General features: G+C 37.6%; 1 pseudogene; it reads right to left on the bottom strand.

Moving 5' to 3' along the window:
• Positions 1-7,350: 7,350 nt before the first annotated feature.
• LOC112406039 (septin-2-like) overlaps positions 7,351-20,954 on the bottom strand; it is an 86,939-nt pseudogene continuing 73,335 nt past the window's right edge.

Raw genomic sequence — 20,954 nt, 5'->3', positions numbered from 1 at the left:
TTTTCCACTGGTGATTGTAAAATGTGATTTATTTAGAATTGAAATCTCTTGAGCAAACTCTGTGAAGTTCTCTTGGTTGGGGAGAACTCTATCCTTTTGTTATATTTGCTTTTTTTCTTTTTAAATTTATGCCTCCCCACTTTATCCTTAATTCTATCACTTCTGGATAGTTCTTTTTAAAAAAGTATTAATTGTCACTTTTTTTTCTTTAAGCCCTCAACATGAATGGAAGTAATTAATCAAATGGTTATTGCCCACAAGCTCACTCTGCAGGAGTGCTACTTGACATCATTGGTAATTATTATAACTTAGTTTCCCAGCTTTTCCCAAAGATATATCTTGAGATTTTTTTCAAGAAATCTGGCCCTATTTCAGATGATGTTAAGGGAAATTTTATGAGTGTTGTGGCCTAAGGATGTTTTCCCCTTTGGTTTAGCTACTTATTATACCCTGGTGGTGGGATTGTGAAAATACTAGCAAAGAACAAAGACCCAAAGAGGAATATCCCCTGGGTAAAGGTCCTCTGGATTACCCTCTGAACATGTCAGGCTGCTGTCTGCTGCAAGGATCAGAAAACCTCAACCTAATTGTCTTGAAGAATAAGGGAATTCCTTAATTCACATCACAAGGTGTCCTGAGGGAGGGCAGGTTTCAGACACTGTTTGTTAGGTTCTGTCTGTGACCCTCTTGGCCCCACCATCCATTGAGGGTAACAAGAGCCTACAACAATCCTAGGCATCACCTCCAGACATTGCCCAGAGAAAATGTGGGCCTTTTTTTCTGTATGTCTTTTGAAGAGCACGTCTTCCCATGCAAACTCCAGCAGATGTCTCTTGGTGAGTGAGTGGCCAAAATTGCATGATAAGCCCATTCCTAAAGCAATCAATAGCAAGGGGATGGGATTGCCATGGAAGGTTGGTGAAGCCTTTGGCTTTTTGGCAGAAGCAGGTTATTCCGATAAAATTGGGGTTTAGTGTAGGCAACCAAGAGCTTCAGCTGTGCCCTTGGAGGACCATCAAGGGAAGAGAAGAAATTTAAATAGAGTTCTTGACGTGTTCCAGGTGTATGTGTGTAGGTCTGAAAGAGACAAAACAGTCTGTTAAACATTTGAAGTCGAGGAACATTAGGCAAGACACTAAAACACTGGGATTACAGAGCTGAAGTAAATGTATATCTTGGTCCTGCCATCCAGGAGAGAGTTCTAACTCTAATTAGAACTCTAGATTTAACTCTAGAATTAATTCTAATTAGGTAGCCTCAATTCATCTTTCAGTTAGCAAACCAGTAAATAAGACAAGTAGAGAAAGAGCTTCGGGGGAAGGGAGTGCTAATGACATTAGTGTAAATAGAGCTTCTGAATGAATGGAAGATTTCATTTATTTTTCCAGTTGCCCTTCCCCACTATTTAAAAAGTATTATTAAATACCTTCTTGCAAATTATCCTGTCCTGGGTACTGAGATAGATCAGTTAAAAGATGACTGATGGAATTAAAAATGCACTTCTGATTTGCCTCTGATTAATGGCATGTTGGCTGCGAGGTGGGCTGGCTGGGTTCTGACCCATAATTCTGAAGGTCATGGTGATTACAGGTATGGGATGGCTTACAGCCCTCTCCTCTAAATGGCTGTTACAGAAGTACCTCTTAAGTGCTAAACCATTTGACATGCCTTTTATCATATCCTTATGACTCTGCATGTGACTAATATGTGCTTTTTCTGATTTTATTCTTACTTATTTTTTAATTCCTTTGGGAGTCTGTTTTTATTTAATGTGGAAAAACATTAAAGGAAACCTCTTAACTAATAGTGAAAAATAATTTCACAGTATATTCCTGCTTACAAGGGCTTTTATTGAAAAGAGCAAAGAAACTGAGAGGGCTTTGGTGAAATTCAATTGACTACAGGCTCAAGTATGGAAAACTAGTACTTTCTGAGGTAGCTTTTTACCTTTTTCAAAATATAATTGGGGAGGAGAGGGTAGTTTTTGCAATTGACCAGTTCTAGAAAGGCTGAAAAATAAAAAAAATTTCTTCTCTGTTGTGTGTCTGGCAAAATCTTACTTAATTTCTTTCTTTTAGGTAGGGATGCCTGCCAATGTGCAAAAAAGAGCACCTTAAATATTCTTCTGCATTTTATAACTAACGTGATTTGGCATCCCTTGATTTTGGCAGCAGGTTGTATGTGAATTGTAGATCACCAAAGAGAGCGATTGGTGGCTTACTCAACAGCCAGTTAATGTACAACTGTGAAAACTCACTGGTTCAAAGCCACTGCGGACTAGAACTTCACCTAATGCTTCTTAATTTAGTGGGTTTTTTTGTCTGTGTGTGTCTTTAATATGTCTCACAACCCTAACACGGACCCTTGCAAATGACTCAAAATCTGGGGAAAATGCTAAGAGCAAACATTCATGTACCAGATTCCATGGGGCCTTCATCATTTTTAATGTGAAAAGAATCTGGTTTTGGTTTCTTTCATCTTTTATGGCCAAATTGGGTCCAGAAGATGAAACCATGCACCAACACTTTCTGACTCAACAGCACTGGTAATGGAGAGGAAATGTGTAGAGATCAGATCTGTGCGATCAGATGTCCAAGGTAGAGGTGAATTGTTTTCCTTCATTCTTGAAACAAAGAGAGGAAAACTGTCTTCAGGTCTCAGAACAACTGTGGGCAGGAAATAACTTCAGAGGCTCAGAGTCTGGCTGTCTTTGAGATCTGCTTGGAAGGGTGACCTGCATGAGAAGGTGTAATGGCATACCCCATGCCCACGGTCCCCACCAAGGAAGGCCCCTTGGGGGAGCAGTAAAGCCCTTTCAGGTGTCTGCGTATTTATTACCTTTCCTTCAAAGGAAGGGTTCTTTTTCTTTTGCGGTACGTGGGCCTCTCACTGTTGTGGCCTCTCCCATTGCGGAGCACAGGCTCCGGACGTGCAGGCTCAGAGGCCATGGCTCACAGGCCCAGCCGCTCCGCGGCATGTGGGATCTTCCCGGACCGGGTCACGAACCCGTGTCCCCTGCATCAGCAGGCAGACTCTCAACCACTGCGCCACCAGGGAAGCCCAAAGGAAGGGTTCTTAAATTGTGATATGTGGATGTCCAGAAGATCCATAAATGGGCTTCAGGAAGTCTGTGGAACTCTCTGGAATCTTGAGTTCATTTTTTCTTGGTAGAGAGATCTTCATTTACATCAGATTCTGAAAGGAGTCCCTGTTCATTCTCAAAATAAAGACATAGTCAAGACATTCTGAGCTTCTATTTTAAGGTTTCTCTCTTCTTGTGTAAAGTTGAATATTGAATAGTGGCTAGAATTAAGTGAATTCTGAATATATATATGTATACACACATACATGTGTGTATATATTTATTTATGTTTCTTTTAAAAATTTATATTTTAATCAAAGTTGTACCTATTTTCAAAGTCAAACAGCTCCACAATGTTCATTATAAAAATAAAGCACTGCCTCTCACCACCCCCATCTCTGCTTCACAGGGGCAAGCACTTTCAACTTTCTTAGCTATTTCTTTTGGAGTTTGCCTCCATATTTCTAAATAAAATGACTATACTGCGAGTCTTGGTTTTCGCAGTGTTAGCTGTTACCTATTGACGGTCCACTTACAGAAGAAGATATAGGTGTTATAGTTCTCCCCACCCCCAGATAGGCAGGGATCTTGCAGGTGTTTGCACACACAAGTATACACACACTCGCACAACCACCCACCCCCATTCCTCCAATATACTTATATAACAATATTTGGTTAGCTCAATATTCTTTGCTTCCATTATTATTCCCATGTAAATTTTATTCATACCTGGGTCACATAGTATGCTGTGATCACATTTCTTATTTTGTACAAATTTGTTTCTCTTGGAGCTAATAAACTTTTTAGTGTTCGAGAAAAACATCCTCAAAATAATTTTTTAGTGTGTCTTTTTCTAATTCATCCCCAAAACTCGCTTCCAGAGACATGAATCTTCTCTCAAAACATCCTTACCTATCAGGTCGTCCATCACGATTATCATTTCTTGGAGAAAAGCTCCCAGAGCCTCTGTCCATGGCCAATCTCTGGGTCTGTTGCCCTTGGATCTGTTTTCGTCATCACCTTGCACTCCTCTCATCTCTGTTCTGATTGGACCACCTGCTGGACGGAGTTAGGCTTTCCATTATCTTGGTTTGCTCCCTTGGTTTATTGTAACATATTTTTTGATAATGTTCCAAGAAAAGTTGCATGCATAATAAATGTTTTGAGAGTTTGCATGTTTGAAAATATTTTAATCCTGCCCTCACAATTGTTTGGCTTATTTTAGAATTCCAGGTTTAAAATGATTTTCCTTCAGAACTTTTGAAAATATATAAACAACAGTACTTTATTGATTAAAAAGTTTAGTAGATATACATTTGTGTAAAATAAGTAGTTTCCAATGTACATTTTTATAGGTAGATATTCGTAATATCTTGGTAAAATAATGTAATATAATGAACAAAATCATTTTTCTAAATCTAGGCGGCAAAACAATGACATAAAAACTGTAGGTTCCCTCACCCTCATAAACATGATTAAATGTTAACTTCTGCTGAGTAGTAATTTTACTGGAGCGTTGCAAGGCTTAGTTTATAGTGGTTATTTACAAATAGATAAAACAATTTAGTATAATTAACAAATGTCAAAATAATTTTAAAAATTGACCTATGTAATCTACTGAAGTCATAGAATACTTCCTCTTGTAAGAACATGCATAATAACTCAAATATAACATATTGATAGAGTTCCTAAAGGTAAATGCTAAAAAGTTCCTTAAAAGGAAACCATATCACATTTGACCATTCATAGTTACTCGAGGAAAAATGTGCAGTATTAATGAGAAATGTGAGTATTTTTGAAGTAGTATACCTTCAAAGCTAATATTTTTAACTTATCCTTTTTTTAGTTTTGGTTTGACCAAATATAAAACAAAACTCCCACCCTCTCCTTAAATTGAACTTCTTTTCAATCTCTATACCTCCCATTGATGAAAATGAAAATGCAAATAAACCAACACCCACTGCTGTCTTTACTCCCATTAGTTCCCTTATTATATCAATTTTGGGGGACTAACTTGAAAATATCAGTAGAAATGTTGAAAGAAAGCAAACACTTTGAATTTCAACTCACATATTAGTGTACTACACAGTAAGGTACACTAAAAAGGAAAAAGGCCACATTTTGCCCACAGTAGGTGAACATCAGTACCTTTGACCTTTGGCACCTGAAATCTACTGGCATTGATTTCAGATACATCTTATTCTTGGACAACATATGGAAAAATTTGTATTACTCAGAATGAAGGAAATAACAGCAGATGACAACGGGTGAGACCATCCAAACACGACACAGTGATCACTACTAATCTCATTCCATCAGAAAACTATCCAAAAAGAGAACAAAGTCCCTTTTTGTAAGTACCAGGGCTCCATTTGGCCAAACCCACAAGCACATCCTGGGTCTGGGATCTTGAAGACTAACCCCCAAATGAACCTAATGAATAATGCTGAGACTGATCTTTAAAATGGTTTTGCAACAGGCCTATTAAGGCTTTTAAAATTCTTTTAAAAGAGAGAACACTATATTCAAATTTAGTTAATGAAAATATAGTTTACTGACTCTCTCATTTTGTAGGTAAGAATCCTAATTTAAAATCCAATAATTGGAGCTTATAAGCTATTTTGACTTTTTTCTGTAGCACAATGTAACCAATATTAACTTTCGAGGAATAAACATTTTAGAAGATTATAAACTAAAAATGGCTTAGAATGAGTTTACTCCAATTGCTTTAACTTTTAAAATTATTTGGCATCAGAATCCAGAGTACTTTTAAAATCACCCCGTGGAAGCCTCTTTTTTTTCTCCAAAGCTATTTAAGTATGATTTTTCTCATTATATTGTTTCCCATTGTTTTACTTGGTAAGCAGATAAGTGTATAGGTAAATTATCTGTGTTGAATGGTAGCTGCAAGCTGGCTTTAAGTGTTGTGCTCAAACATACACAGTAAGAACCAAGAAAGAGACAAAGTGGGACTGTGTGCTCAGTGATGGCCTCATCCCAGGTCCCATCAGCTAGTCTTTCTGTATCAGTAGATAGACGTCTTGCCACTCAAAAACAACTTAAAATGAATTTTTTTTAATTAAAAAAAATTTTTTTAATTTTTAATTGAAGTATAGTTGATTTATAATGTATTAGTTTCAGGTGTACAGCAAAGTGATTCAGTTTTATATATATATATAGATATCTATATATATTCTTTTTTGGATTTTTTTCCATTATATTACAAAATAATGAATACAGAGCAAGAAAAAGACATTGAAGAACTAAAGAAGCAGCTAAGTCTCCTCTCTCAGGTCAAAGTGTTTAAGGATGACCTGAAAGATGGGGGTGTGCCCATCTAGCCTTAATAGGCTCTATAGATATGGAAGTGGACTTAAACTCTTTAAGCTAAATAGTAAACTGGAATGTAAATTTTCAATCTTTATTAGGGTATAGATGGTATAACTCTTAATTGTATTTAGTAAGCCTGTACAAGTCTTGTTTATCTATTTTATATACAGTAGTGTTTATATGTTAATCTCAAACTCCTAATTTATCCCTCCCCCACCCTGTTTCCCCCTTGGTAACCATAAGTTTATTTTCTATGTCTGTGAATCTATACCTGTTTTGTAAATAAGTTCATTTGTATCATTTTTTTAGATTCCACATATAAACAATGTCATATGGTATCTGTCTTTCTCTGTCTGACTTAATGAATTTCTTTTCTTGATATAAATCAATAGTTCTAATCAACGATTAGCTAGTTAGGTCTATTGACCTCAAAGAAGTTAATTATTAATGATACTGTCTGAGCAGTTATTGAAAACCAATTCCAGCATTCATGGTTAAATAGGAAGAAAAATGAAAAGAAATTTACAGCACAATTAAAAAACATAACAATGATGAATAATGTTAAAGTACTTTTTTAGGAAAAAAAGATGCTTTTATCTTTCATCTAAAAAAGAAAGCAAAATTAAATTCCACAGGAACTGTTAAAAGGATGAACATTCTTCCAACAACTGCATGAATAACAACATTCCTGCTCTGGCGGTTCCCTTACACAGGTGCTCAGGAGCACAGCCATCTCCGTTTCCACCCTGCATTTGCTTTTGCATCTGTGTCTGCATTCATGAAATTCACTTGCATTCATCTCTTGCATGCAACTAGCATTTCCAGCAAGGTGTGGTCTTTATTCAGATCTTCGCTTTTTTGTTGTTTCTCTTAAGCCTTTCATAGTGAAATCCTGGGTTAGCCCCTTGAGGTCTGCGGGTGGGCGATGAGTTCTGTGCTCAGCTACTGTCATGTTGTCCTGGGGTCTTCATGCCCACAAAGCCCCACGGACAGCAATGACTTCTAACCCCTCGCCATTCATGTCTATCTGCAGAAATTGGAATCCGAGACTTGAGGGAGCCTAGTCTGATCTTTAAACTCTTCATCTTCATCTGATTCTTCTCCTAGGAAGTGGTAAACTTTGATGTTATGTTTTTCAATTTTATCAAGAATCTATTTCTTCAATGGCGGTCATTTTATCACTAAGGTTGTCAACTTTTGCAATTACAGATACAATAGTTCATGTGTATTATCTTCATAAATTTAGCTTCAAGTAATTTAAGTTCATGATCAAAAGATGAAAGTATAAAAACAACAATGCATCGTGTTCTCTGTGATATGACCGTCTGTTCAATACATGTTCATCACACAGATAACATTTGAACTGCTCATCAATGTAAGAGATAATATTCAACCCTGCAGTTGGCTATATCACCATATCTTGGTGTAACCACTGCTGTAAGTCACAGTTTGACCCCTTCTCTCTCTTTGATCTTAACTCTTTAAGCCTTGATTTGGAAAGTTTTTTCAATTGTCTCTGTTCCATGTAAAATTATTTTGTGTTGGAGATCAGTCAAGGGTAGTCTATGAGCATGAATTTTTAATCATCAGTATGAACTAAAAAAGCACTTTCACTGGACTTGATTGGGAAGATTTACAAATGCAAAATAGCCCAAAAATTCTGGATTAGTAAGTAAACTGAGCAGCCTGCTTGAACATCTTTTAAAAAGTTTGGTGGGTCAGCAGAGAAGTCAAAGAGTGGATGCCAACTGACTGAGCCACAGAGCCCACTGACATCTGTGGTCATGCTTTCAAAAATATTAAAATAACAGATTTATTGAGATATAACTCACACATCCATTTAAAGTACACAATCAAGTGGTTTTTAGTATATTCATAGGGTTGTGTGGTCATGACCACTATCTAATTCCTGAATATTTCCATTACCCTCAAAAGAAACCTTGAATCGTTCACAGTCATTTGCCACTTCCCCCATCCCCTAGCAAACACTAATCATCCTTACATTTGTATGAATTTGCCTATTCTGGACATTTCATGTAAATGGAATCATAAAATATGTGCTTCTTTTCTGACTGGCTTCTTTCACTTAACATATGTTAGCAAAGGTTCATTCATATTGTAGTATCAATAATTCTTTCCATTTTATGGCTAAATAATATTCCATTGTGAGGGTATTGCAATTTTGTTTACTCATTCATCATTTAATAAACATTTGAATTGTTTCCACTTTGGGGCTATTACAGATAATGCTTCTATGAACGTTCAAGTACACGTTTTTATGTGGATGTATGTTTTCAGTTCTTTTGGGTCTATGCCTAGGAATGAAATTGCAGGTCATATGGAAACTCCATGTTTAACAGTTTGAGGACCCACCAAACTGTTTTCCAAAGGGGTTGTACCATTTTACAGTCCTGCCAATAATATATGTGGGTTCCATTTTCTCCACAGCCTTGCTAACACTTGTTATGGTCTTTTTCATTATAGCTAACCTAGTGGATGTGAAGTGGTATCTCAAGTGGTTTTGATTTGCATCCCCTAATGACTAATGATGTTGGGCATCTTTTCATGTACTTATTTTCAAATTTGTACATCTTCTTTGGAGAAATGCCTATTTAAATTCTTTCCTGGTATTTTAATTGGGTTATATGTCTTTATATTGTTGAATTGTAGAAATTCTTTTTATATTTTGAGCACGTCTTTTATCAGTTATATGATTTGCAAATATTTTCTCCATTCTGCGAGTTGTATCCTCAGAATTTTGAAGGCACTTCTTCATTGTCTTCTGGGGTCAAGTTTGCTATTGAGGAGCCCAGTGCCATTGTAATTCTTTTATTTTAATGGATTGAATTTTTTTTTAATTCTTGATTCTTTTTATGTGATCTGTTCTCTCTTTTTCTCTCCTCCCCCACCTTCTCTCTCTCTCTCTCTTCCTCTCAGCTTTTAGGACTTTCATTTTGTCTCTAGTATATACTAATTTTTGGATAATGTACATTAATGGTGGTAATAAAAAATCCATTGCGTTTGGAGATAAATATTTTTATTACAGTAATTTCCAAATATATGCAAAAGTACAGATAATAGTATAATGAATGTCTACATACAATCATGTTTAATCATATAGATTAAACAATTACAACATTTTGCCTGTCATGTTTTATCCATCCCCTTCTTTTAAATTTTTTTGTGGAATATTTTAAGGGTAATGCAAGATATCCATTATTTCACCCATAACTTCTTTAATATGCCTCTCTAAGAGATGAGTTTTCTTTTAACATATTTATGATTTCATTATTACCTGTATAAAACTAAATAATACTGCCTTAATATTATCCAATTTTCCATTCATATTTGCATTTCTTCTAATGATCAAAATTTTTACTTACAACTGGATAACATAGCTAATTCAATCATTCTCCTATTGATAAACATCTGGACTGTCATCAGTCTTTTATTACTACAAATAACTCTATAATAATTATCCATGTGCGTATGTCATTTGGCATATTTGCAAGTATCTCTTTTGGATACAGCCCTGGAGTGGGATTGCTTGGTCTAATGGTAAATGTATATATATTTTGTTGGATATAGACCGATATCTTTACATGAGTGTTGTGTAATTTTGTATTCCCTTGATGCAAAAATTATTCTGGAAACACATGTCCTTCAGTTCTGGGAAATTTATTGAATTCTTTCTTTGATCATCTTCTCCTTCTCTTCTCTTATCTCATTTTCTGGAATTCCCAGTATTGGGTATTTTCCTTTCTATCCAGCTCATTTTATTTTGTCATCTTTTCTCTCCTATTTCCTGTCTCTTTTTTTTCCCGAGTGGGAAAATTTTCTCCACTCGATCTTCAAATTTGTCTACTAGATTTTAATTCCATCAGTCATATTTTAACTTTCAACAGCATTTTGGTTCCATTTTCTAGATGTTTTCTTATGTTCTCATTTTGGTGATTCAACTTAATTTCAATCAACCATTTTCGTTCAACAAATATTAATTGAGCATCAGTTATTATGTCCTAGGTATTATTCTTGGCACTACAGAATTGGCAATGAATAAACAAACAAAATCTCTGTCTTAAGGAGCTTACAATCGAAAAGTAGCTCACAATCAAAAACATTCAATATGTCAATCAGGTAGTGATAAGTCTCTGAAGAAAAATGCAGAGTCAAGGAAGGCTGAGAGTGACTGGCAAGAGGGGAAGTCAAGACAGGTTTGAAAGGCAAGGTGAGATTTGTGAACAGACTAGAAAGAAGTGAGGAAGTAAGATGTGATATTGGGGAAGAGTTTTTCAGGCAGAGGAAACTGAAAGTACAAATGTCTTGAGGTGGGGATATGGGAAATTTAAGGAAAGTCAAGGAGACCAGTGTGGCTGGATCAGGATGAGTAAGGGGGTGAGTGATCAGAGGTGAAGTCAGAGAGGAATCAGGGGTGTGAAATCATGGAGGATTTTGAGTACAGGGAAGGCATGGTCTGACGTTTATACTTGGAAATTATTGCTCTGAACAGACTTGTGGTTGCCAAGGGGGAGGAGAGGTAGGGGAGGGAAGGACTGGGAGTTTGCAATTAGCTGTTCAACATATTATATAAGGATGGATAAACAACAAGGTTTTATTGTATAGCACAGGGAACTATATTCAATATCCTGTGATAAACCATAATGGAAAAGAATATGAAAAAGAATGTATATACATGTGTAACTGAATCACTGTGCTGTACACCTGAAACTAACACAACATTGGAAATCAACTATACTTCAATTAAAAAAAAAACCTAAAAAAACAAAAAACTATGGCTCTGACTGCCTGGTGGAGAAGGGACAATAGGAGAGCAATGGTGAAATAGAAGGGATGCCTGGGAGGCTGTTGCAATAGTGCAGGTAAGAGTTGATGGTAAATTGGACCCGACTAATAGAGCAAGAAGTGGCCAGATTCTGAATATACTTCAAAAGAAGAGCTGACAATAGTTGCTGAGGAAATTGAGGGCTCAAGAATGGATCCAAGGTTTTAGGACCAAGCATAGGAAGGGAATTGTTGCCGTTTACTGTGACGAGGACAATATAGGAAGAGCCAGGTTGAGAGGGAGATAAAAAACTCGGTTTCAATCATGTTAAGTTTGAAATACATATTAGAGATCCAAGTTCATTTATCAATAAGGCAGTTGGATAGATGAGCCTGTATTTCAAAGGAAAGGTCTGGACTAGAGATATAAATTAGGAGTGATCAATAGCCCATGCCATTTAGCGAGAAGGAAAGAAAAGAGCTCATGACATTTAGAGAGAAGGAAAGAAAAGAGCTCCAAGGACTGCATCCTGGACATTCCAACATTCAGAGATTGGGAAGGTGAGGAGGAACCAGCAAAGGAGACTGATGAGGAGTGGTTGGCAAGGTAAGGAGGAAAACTAAGAGAGAATCCTAGAAACCAAGAGAAGAATGTTCCTGGGGAGAGGGAGGGATTAACTGTGTCAATGCTGCAATTACAGGGAGTAAAATGTGGACTGAGTACTATTTCACTGACAACAGAAAAAGCTGTTCTGATTGAGTAACAAGGGCCAAAGTCTAACTGTAGTGGATTCAAGGGAGGATGAAGGAAAAGAATTGGACACAACTAGTATAGATGCTGTTTTGTGAGTTTGCTGAAAGGGTGGCAGAACGATGCAGTGACCGCTAGGGACAGATAGGAGTTCAAGCGTGTTTGTACCTCCTCTTCCTCTCCCCCTGACCCGCCCTCATTTTTAATTTGAGGGAAAATTGATGATGCAGAATAGAGAGAAGGGCAGTTGCAGCACATCTGTTCTTGAGTAGGTGGGGGTGTGGAATACGTAAATACGGAAGGAATTGGCCTTGGAGTGGAGCTAGGACCACTCATCCGTTTTTCATGAGAGTAAAAGCAGCGTGGATGGGCACAGATGCAGGTAGGCCAGGAGATTTGGTGGTAGTAGCTTGTAGACACCTTCTTCTGACTATATCTCTTTATTTGATGAAATAAGAAGCAAGGACATCAATTGAGGAGAAGGATGGTGATGGAGATGTTGAAGGTTTGAGGAGAAAGGAAAATGTGTGAAAAATTTATTTATTTATTTATTGGAGTATCGTTGATTTATAATATTGTGTCACTTTCCGGTGTGCAGCAAAGTGATTCAGTTATACATAAATATATACACATTCTTTTATATTTTCTTTTAAATTATGGTTTATTACAAGATATTGAATACAATTCCCTGTGCTATACAGTAAGACTTTGTTGTTTATCCATTCTATATATAATAGTTTGCACCTGCTAATCAATCCCAAACTCCCAATCCATTCATCCCCCACCACCCCACCCCTCGGAAACCACAAGTCTGTTCTCTGTGTCTGTGAGTCTGTTTCTGTTTCATAGATAAGTGCATTTGTGTTGTGTTTTAGATTCCACATATAAGCGATATCATGTGATATTTGTCTTTCTCTATCTGACTTACTTCACTCAGTATGATCATCTCTAGGTCCATCCATGTTGCCGCAAATGGCATTGTTCCATTCTTTTTAACGGTTGAGTAATATTACACTGTATATAAGTGTCATATCTTCTTTTTTATTTAACATCATTATTGGAGTATAATTGCTTTACAATGGTGTGTTAGTTTCTGCTTTATAACAAAATGAATCAGTTATACATATACATATATCCCCATACCTCTTCCCTCTTGTGTCTCCCTCCCTCCCACCCTCTGTATCCCACCCCTCTAGGTGGTCAAAAAGCACTGAGTTAATCTCCCTGTGCTATGCGGATGCTTCCCACTAGCTATCTATTTTACATTAGGTAGTGTATATATGTCCATGCCACTCTCTCACTTTGTCCCAGCTTACACTTCCCCCTCCCCATAACTTCAAGTCTGTTCTCTAGTAGGTCTGTGTCTTTATTCCCATCTTGCCCCTAGGTTCTTCAAGACCTTTTTTTTTTTAGATTCCATATATATCTGTTAGCATATGGTATTTGTTTTTCTCTTTCTGACTTCACTCTGTATGACAGAATCTAGTTCCATCCATCTCACTACAAATAACTCAATGTTGTTTCTTTTTATGACTGAGTAATATTCTATTCTATATATATGCCACATCTTCTTTATCCATTCATCTGTTGATGGACACTTAGGTTGCTTCTGTGTCCTGGCTATTGTAAATAGAGCTGGAATGAACATTGTGGTACTGGATACTTTTTGAATTATGGTTTTCTCAGGGTATACGCCCAGTAGTGGGATTGCTGGGCCGTATGGTAGTTCTATTTTTAGTTTTTAAAGTAACCTCCGTACTGTTCTCCATCATGGTTGTATTAATTTACATTCCCACCAACAGTGCAAGAGGGTTCCCTTTTCTCCACACCCTCTCCAGTATTTATTGTTCTGAAAGATCAGCTGTTAACCTTATGGGGATTCCCTTGTATGTTATTTGTTGTTTTTCCATTGCAGCTTTTAATATTTTTTCTTTGTACTTAATTTTTGATAGCTTGATTAATATGTGTGTTAGCATGCTTCCCCCTTTTATTGTGTTGTTCATCACTGTTTGTTTGCTCATTAGTTCTTCTAGGTCCTTGTTAAACATTTCCTGTATCTTCTCCATTCTATTTCCAGGATTTTGGATCCTCTTTACTATCATTATTCTGAATTCTTTTTCAGGTAGACTGCCTATTTCCTCTTCATTTGTTAGGTCTGGTCAGTTTTTCCCTTGCTCCTTCATCTGCTGTGTGTATCTCTGTCTTCTCATTTTGCTTACCTTACTGTGTTTGGGGTCTCCTTTTCATAGGTTGCAGGTTCGTAGGTCCCGTTGTTTTCTGGTTTTTGCCATTTGATATTTCGTGGAGCTGGGAGGTCTCTTGTGGATCAATTTCCTGAACTTGTCTCTCCTACCTCAGAAGCACAGCCCAGACACCTGGCTAGAGCACCAAGAGCCTTTCAGAAGCTCTGAGGTCTTCTTGTACTCACACATTTTATAATAAAGGACAGGGACTTCCCTGCAGTCCAGTGCTTTGGAATTCGCGGTTTCAGCGCAGGCAGTGTGAGTTCAATCCCTGGTTGGGGAACTAGGGTCCCCCATGCTGTGCGGTGTGGTGTGGCTGTAGGTAGGAGGCCTCAGTTCCTTGCCATATGGATGTCTCCTTAGGGCTGCTTGAGTGTCCTCATGACATGGCAGCTGGCTCACCCCAGGATGAGTGATCTGGCCTGCATTCCCCAGAACTGTCATGGCTTCGGCTGTTTGGGCCCCTCCAGAGCCGGCAGCCTCAGTGAGGCCACCCTCCCCTTGGGCTCCGGGGCAGTTCAGTGATGGTGGAGGGAAGAGAGCCCAAGCCAAGAGTTCCAGCTCTGCGGAAATGCAGGCTCCATTCTCCATATCTTCTTTATCCATTCATCTGTTGATGGACATTTAGGTTGTTTCCATGTCTTGGCTATTATAAACAGTGCTGCTATGAACATAGGGGTGCATGTATCTTTTTGAATTAGAGTTTTATCTTGGTATATTCCCAGGAAGGGGATTGCTGGATCATATGGTAACTTTATTTTTAGTTTTTTGAGGAACCTCCTTACTATTTTCCATAGTAGGTGCACCAATTTACATTCTTACCAACAGTGTACAAGGGTTTGAAAAGGTGAAATATTAACCTAGGAAAGTAGGTGAGGAAAAGGACGAAAGAAGGGTGTTCGTTCTGCTAATCAGCACTAAAGGCCCAAGTGTGGTTACTGATACCAAATTTAAATAAGGTCAGTCAGCCTGGTTACCTCATTTTCTTCCAGCCATGGTCAACTGCATAGGTGCACATGTGGAGTGAGTGGAAATGGGGTTTGGCTGAGAGAGCTGGCAAAGTGAGAGAGCAGGGCATGGATGCAGAGTAGTGATGAAGTGTTCTGGGAACAGGGGAGCTGAGGAAATGGTTGCTTGGAGGAGGGAAACTTAAGGAGCCAAGCAGCCAGGGTGTCGGGTAGACCATCTCCATACTGACATGCCAAATGTTACAGCTGGTTTAGTGCTGGAGAAAGGGACCACAAGCCAGGTGCTAAGATCTTCATGGAATGAGGGGAAGTGACCTTGAGATAGTCTAATAAAGGTGGTGGCTGATGGAGTGTGAACACTTGAGCTTCAGAGGAACTTCAGAGAGGTGTTAGGCAGGAGCAGACAGAAATGGAAATGGTTAGGAGGCCCGGTGGTGCAGGGGATGTGGGAGGGAAAATGGATACCACCTGCATCAGGCATGTGGAAAGCTATAGCTTTAGGAGAAGCCAGGTCTCTTTGAAGGTCAGAAAGTGAAGGGAATTTTCAGAAAAGAAATTGAGGATGTAGGGGTTTTGCTGGTGATGGAATTTGTATCTAATCCTATATTCCAGAGGTCAGAGTGGAGGTTCACAGCTAGGAAACAAAGGGTTGGAGAAGCAGTTTAGGGAATTCAATGCCATTGGGCTGAGGTTCTTGTGCTGTTCTTCTCAGTGACCGAGGGACACAGGCTCAGGCCTAACAGTAGTGGAATGTTGGTGGAGGGGGGGATAGTTTCTGCCATGAGCACAAGAGCTCCGTGGGACCCCCTAAGGTGCATGGAAGGTGGTGCCAATCGTTCATGTGGGATCTCTCCAGAAGGGGATGTTCTTACAGGCAGCACAGGATGCTCTGAGGGACCTCTGTTCTCTCAAGCCAGTGGCTCTGCCCAGGCCAGGGAGAAGCAGCCACTGGAAGGGGCTCAGGCTCCTTCCACCTCTTGAACAGCATCTCTTCCTATCTCTATGAGTATGTCATTTACAGTGTGGCTTGTTGTTGTTTGTTTGTTTCTGTTCCCTACACTGTCTGTGTTCCTCAAGTTTCTTTTATCCTGTTTGTTTTGAACTCTGTTTGTAGGACCTGAGGCAAGAGTACCCATGGAAGCCCACATACTACATTTCTATCAACATAAAAAGCATAAATAGAGCTAACAAATTGCTAATAAAATATGTTCTAGACTTGTGGTTGCCAAGAGGGAGGGGGTGGAAGAAGGATGGATTAGGAGTTTGGGATTAGCAGATGCAAACTATTTTTTATACAGCAGAAATGAACACAACATTGTAAATCAACTATACGTCAATAAAAGAAATTTTAAAAATATTTTCTATTCTTCTACCTGACTACTATACCTTCATAATAACTTGGAAATCCAGGGTCAAATTTAGGGTGGTAGTCATATTGCAATATATGACTGTATCTAATTAACACATACACCTTAAACATACACAGTGTCAATTCTATCTCATTAAAAAAATCAAATTTAGAATTCTTGAGGAAGGATGCACCTTTCAGTACGCACCTCTCCTGAGGCCCATGTGTTTTCAGTGTCTCTCTTTCAACGCCTCCAGAGATGACACCTCCTGTCTTTTACCCGAGTGCTGTAAGGCCAGCCCCCAGGCTACTCTGGGTTGGAAGGCAGGTCTAGATGTCTATTTCTCTGCCTAACTTTTATCAGATTTTTCTTTTTTGATTCCCCACCTAAACTCCACTCGAAGCCCTTAACATTCATCCATTCTGCCTTGATTTGATTTGCTTCTGGATCCCATACCCCTTGCCAGCCCAGTTTTCACCTTTCACAAGTCTTACCCATCTGCTTCCCAGCTTCCAAGATCTTTCTGCTGTCATCTCTTCTATGATTCTCTTTGTACTACCATGTTTATTCTTAAAATTATTTTTTCTTACTGTCATTTTAGTGGGCTTTTGGAAGATAGATGAGATAAATATGTTGCCTCAATTGTGACTGGAATTATTAACCCTTCTTTTTCATTGGTGCTGACCCTCTTACTGGCATGATAACTATGGTGAGCTACTGCATTGGTATGTGTGATGACAGCATACCATTTGAAAAGAGAAATACTTGGAGTCTCTATGTTTCAACACAGTGCAAGTTTTCAAATGTTTTTCACTGACCTAATTTCTTGACTGAATCATTTCGTTTATTTAAGCACAATAGTTGAATAAGAGGGCTGAGAGTCAGATCGGGTTTGGAGGACTGCTTGATTCTCCAAACTGTCTACAGAGTTTAGTGGATATTTATTTTGTGTACCTCCCACAATATACCACCATTTTCTGACAATCAGTTTGATCTTTCCATGGGAAATACCCCTCCCAACTCTCTGTCAAAGTGTTTGGATGGGCTTGGATTCAGGAGATTTACATGACCAGACTTGTTCAATGGACAGGTTTCACACTCTGGCCACAGGGGTTGGTTCAGGGATAAGCACCTGATCCAAACCAGTCCAATGTAGTGAGAGATTGAGACTGAGGCTTGAAGATACTGCTTGTACCTATAGCCCTTATGACATCAATACCTGAAAATCTGCCCTTGGAGTTTCTGGTTATTTGAACCAATGAATTTTCACTTGGTTAAATTTGTTTGTTTTGGGTTTCTGCTTTGTGCAACTACAGGGGTTACAACCAAAATGGAATTTATACAAGGCTTTATGAGAGAGAGAGAGAGAGTGTGTGTGTGTGTGTGTGTGTGTGTGTGTGAGAGAGAGAGACAGAGAGAGACAGAGAGAATTCCAAGAAATCATTGATCCTTCTCACTTTCTTAAGTATAAATATAATGCCATTGTGCTTGTAGAAATAAGTAAAGCTAAATTGTTCATGTGAATATTGACTTTTTTATGTGTGAATAAAACAAGAAAGCACAATGCTAGAGGTATGACTCTTTGATAAAGTTCTTTTCAGAGTCTTTGAGGATGATTTCATCTAACACTAATGGCTCACAGGGGGATTTCAGAGGATAGGAAAAAAATGAACCTTACATGATCCCACCAGATGTGGGATAAGGGAATAATTTTAGAATTTAAATAATAAGAAGTGCCTCTGGTGTGCTTCTAATGTTTCAGTATATGCAAATTAGATTTTATATAATGCATCTCATACTGTGGCCAACAATGGAGCAAAATTGAACTTTAATTGAAAGCAGAGCTAGAGGAAAGCTGGACTGGAAAGCACAATCTTCAGTTCCAACAAAAGCCATTTACACTGCATATCAAGACTAGGCCATACTTTCAAACAAAATAAGAAATAGATCAATAGAAAGGAATTCATTCCAAAGAATGGAAGCAGATTGAGAGGCACAGTGTAAAATCTTGTATATTTGGTAATCACTCATACATAAGAGAAATTGTTATGCACGATTTAAAAAATTGTCCACAGCAAAGCAGTTAATAGGCAAAGGAGTAAAATAATGCTATATTGAGAAGCACAACTGATATGAAATACTGTCAGAACAGACATCCTTTTGACATGGATACTGTTATTTTTTAAATTACATTTTCTCCAGTTTTTGCATTAGATATCAGCTGGAATCATAATCCAAACAAACATAACACTGAAACCTAATTATAGGATTATAGAATGCTTCCCCTCCCCTCATACCTCACTACTATTGATACATTGCTAAATGTCTATTTACAACAGTTGCTTTTACCCAGTACATCATTCTAGGCTATCAAGGAAAAATTACAAGACATACCAAAAGGCAAAAAACACAGTTTAAAGAGACAGAACAAGCATCAGAACCAGACTCAGATAAAGGAGAGATGTTGGAATGATCACACTGGGGATTTAAAACAACTATGATTAATATACTAAGAACGCTAATGGATAAAGTAGACAGCATATAAGAACAAAAGGGCAATGTAAGAAGAAAGATGGGAATTCTAAGACAAAAACCAAAAAGAAATGATTGAGATAGAAAACGTTGTGACAGGAATGAAGAATGCCTTTAATGGGCTTTTAGTAGACTGGACATAGCTGAGGGAAGAATCTCTGAGTTTGAGGATGTCTCAGTAGAATGCCCCAAAACCAAAAAGCAAAGAGAACAAAGACTGGGGATAAAACCAGAATATCCAAGAACCATGGAACAACTACAAAAGGTTTAACATATGAGAATGGGAGTACTAGAAGGAGAAAAGACAGGAACAGAAGAAATATTTGAAACAGTAATGACTGAGAATTTCCCCAAATTAATGTCAGACACCAAACCACAGATCTAAGAAGCTTAGAGAACACCAAGCAGGGTAAATGCAGAAACTAACAAACCCCTCAAACTCCCCAAACCTACAACTAGATATATATTTTCAAACTACAGAAAATTGAAGATTAAGGAAAACTCCTGAAAGAAGCCAGAGGGGGAAAATATTTTATCTATAGAGCAGCAAAGATAAGAATTACATCTGACTTCTCCTCAGAAACCATGCAGGCAAGAGACTAGAATGAAATATTTAAGTTGTTGAGAGAAATCTGTCACCAACCAACCTAGAATTCAGTGCCCTGTGAAGTCATCCTTCAAAAGTGAAGGAGATATAAAGACTTTCGCAGAAAAACAAAAATTGAGGGAATTTATTGCCAGTGGACCTGTCTTGCAAGAAACGTTAAAAGTTCTTTTAGAGAGAAAGAAAACGTTATAGGTCAGAAACTTAGATCTATACAAAGAAAGAACATCAAAGAAGGAATAAGTGAAAGCAAACTATAAAACTTATTTTTCTTATTCTTAAATTATCTAACAGTTAACAGTTTTCCCCCAAATAATAACAATGAAACCAAAAGCTGGTGCTCTGAAAAGATCAATAAGATTGATAAGCCTCTAGCTTGGCTAACTAATAAAATAAAGTGAAAACTCAAATTGTCAATATCAGAAATGAAAGATGGCACATCACTACAGATACTGTGGACACTAAAATGATAATAAAGAAAGACTAGGAACAATTTTATGCCCACAATTTTGATAACCTAAATAAATCAATTCCTTGAACAACACAGTCTGCCAGAACTCACACAAGAAGAAATAAACCATCTGAGTAGACCTATATATATTAAAGAAATTGACTCAATAATTAATAACCTTCTAAAGTAGAAAGCACCAGTCTCAACTGGATTAACTGGTAAATTCTACCAAACATTTAAGGAAGAAATTATACCAATTCTCTAAACTTTTTTTCAGTAGAAGCAGAAGGCATACTTCTTAATGCATTCTATGAGGGCAGCATTACCCTTCTATCAAAACCACACAAAAGCATTACAAGAAAAGAAAACTAATATCTCTCATGAACATAGATGCAAATATCCTCAATAAAATATTAACAAATCAAATCCAACAATGTATACAAAGAACTATATACAAAAACCAAGTAAGATTTATCCCAAGTATGCAAGGCTAGTTCAACACTTAAAATTAATTTAGTAATCTGTCACAGCAACAGGCTAAAGAAGAAAAATCACATGATAATATCATTAGAATTAAAAAGAGCATGTGACAAAATCCAACATCTATTCATGATTAAAAACTCTCATTAAACTAGGAACTAGAACTTCCTCAACTTGATTTAAAAATCTACAAAAAGTCTACAGCTCATGTTATAATTAAAGGAGAGAAACTCAAAGCTTTCAGCATCACATTGGAAGTGTTAGCTAATGCAATAAGAAAAGAAAAGGAAATAAAAGGTATACAAATTAGGAAGGAAGAAATGAAACTGTTTGTTTGCAGAGGACATGATTGACTATGGAGAAAATCTGAAAGAACAAAAAA

The sequence above is a fragment of the Neophocaena asiaeorientalis genome, unplaced genomic scaffold (genome assembly GCF_003031525.2).
Source record: "Neophocaena asiaeorientalis asiaeorientalis breed wild unplaced genomic scaffold, Neophocaena_asiaeorientalis_V1.1 scaffold319, whole genome shotgun sequence".
Classification (NCBI taxonomy): Eukaryota; Metazoa; Chordata; class Mammalia; order Artiodactyla; family Phocoenidae; genus Neophocaena; species Neophocaena asiaeorientalis.
The sequence above is the reverse complement of the archived record's forward strand: the minus strand, read 5'-3'. Positions and strand labels throughout refer to the sequence as shown.